Source organism: Contarinia nasturtii, unplaced genomic scaffold (assembly GCF_009176525.2).
Source record: "Contarinia nasturtii isolate CC-2019 unplaced genomic scaffold, AAFC_CNas_1.1 Cnas_scaffold_1435, whole genome shotgun sequence".
Taxonomy (NCBI): Eukaryota; Metazoa; Arthropoda; class Insecta; order Diptera; family Cecidomyiidae; genus Contarinia; species Contarinia nasturtii.
The window spans coordinates 713,153-715,314 of NW_022198772.1; positions in this window are offsets into that span (position 1 = coordinate 713,153).

Here is a 2,162-nt window from a genome sequence, read left to right on the forward strand (position 1 = left end):
CGTGAAAATCCAAATGCGATGAAAATATTTCAATTGATTAAAAAACCACTTCAAACCTTGGGGATCTACCCAAGTCAAGTTCTTGAAGGAAACCCATTTAATTTGCAAAATATTTGTATTTCGACATTTCTCGGTTTCGGCTGCATTTGCTGTACGTTATTTTTTTCTTTTAGAGGAAAAAGTGTTATGGAATATACTGAATCATTTTATGCATTCAGTACTGAATTCCTTTTACTTTTAATTTTTCTGAAATTAATTCGAAACATTTTCAAATTTATTGAAGATGTTGAGAGTATCATTGAAAAACGTGGGTACCATTTTTTTGGCAACAAAATATATGTGGTATGGCTAAAAATTTGTATTTTAGGTTTAAAGAATCCAATGTCAGCTGTTATTTACATTAAAGCAATTAAAAACGTGGAGAAATGGACCGGAATATTTTATTTTTCCATGATCAAGGTAACAGTACCTGGTTTAATATTGCCAAATTGCATCATGACATTTTATGTATACTTTACAACCGATTTGGCTGCTGATGCCTTTATTTTACCTTTTCCAATGTGGTGAGTGGAAGTAAAAGAAATTTTAAAATATTCCATAATTCATTCGCTGCATTTTTAAAGGTTCCCATTCGATTGGAGATCAATTTTCGGATATTTTGGCCTTTTGGGCAATTCAATTTTCAATTATATATTATCATATGCATATTGCTGTTTGTCATTTGAGCTTAACAATTGGATTATTTAAACTACTGGTATCGTTAGCCATCGATCTGAATGGATATTCCGACAATTTAAATGAATGTATCAAGAATCAAGAGGGAGGCGTGTCTTACAAAAGACAATTGGTAGAATTTATTCAATTTCATTGGGAAGCGAAAAGGTTGTGTACATATGTTTAGAACTCCCTTTCAAGTGTTATAAGTCTGCATTCGATGATTTCAGAATTGTTAATGTTATATCGAATTTTTATGAGTATATAATCACATTCGTTCTGCTTTGGGGCATTTTGACGATTAGCTGCACACTCGTCATTTTGGTCGTTCAAATGGAATTGGTGGAGTACAATGTTTCAATTCAAACTTCATTTAAAGTTAATGAGTAAAGGGACATATAACGACATTTTTATCCAAACTGAATGTAGGTTGGAAACTCTGGAAATTTAATTGATCTAATTCTTCCGCTTACCTTGATATTTTGGACATTCACTGTGGTATTCGTTTATTGTGAATTTGGCGAAAGAGTTGTTAATCAATTTGAAACAATCGATGAAACAATTTCTGAATGTGAATGGTATGTGCTCCCAATTGACATTCAAAGAATTCTGCCGATGATCATGATGACTACACAACAACCTGTCGTCTTTAAAGGCTTTGCAAATGTTACATTGACACGCGAAACATTTAAAAAGGTTATTTTAAAAAATGTGACAACCAAATGTCAAGACTAAACATTAAACATTGTTTTGATTTTTTGCATTTAAGGTTGTCAATGGAGGATACTCATATTACACGCTTCTTCGCCAAATTAAGTAAATATAGCGATATATTAACCAGAGTGTACACACATGTTTACAGACTAGGTTTGTCGAATTTTGTTCCACTTTTTTGTCCAACACCATAATTTTGAAATTGTTGTCGATTTTTAATTCAAAAACTCAAATTATACATTCTTAATCAACGTAAATAAACCTTTGGTTTGTTTAATTAATAAATAAATAACATCACATTTGTTTCATTCATTTCGTTGGATATTGAAGTTCTTTATATCGGGTATCACTTTGTTATTGATCCTATTTGCGTAAATATATAACTTTGGTTTGTTTCTTTGATATGGTTCCGTATTGAAACATTTTCGATGTCCATAAGGGACTCGCTGTTCCTAATTCTATGTTCAAATGTTATTGATTTTGAAAATATCGAAGGAAAGTTGTTTGAAGATTTAAATATTTATAAGCTTATGATCACTTTATTGACAAAACACACCAAAAACAATGTTGGTGAGAATGTATAATAAATCAATTGGTTCACACGTTTTCAATAAACATATTTGGTTCCCACGCAAATTATACAGTTTATCAACTTTTCAATGTTTCCATGTTGTTTCTAAATGAGAATTTAACCCTCAAACGCACACGTGGGGTCTCTTAGGCCCTAAGAGTTA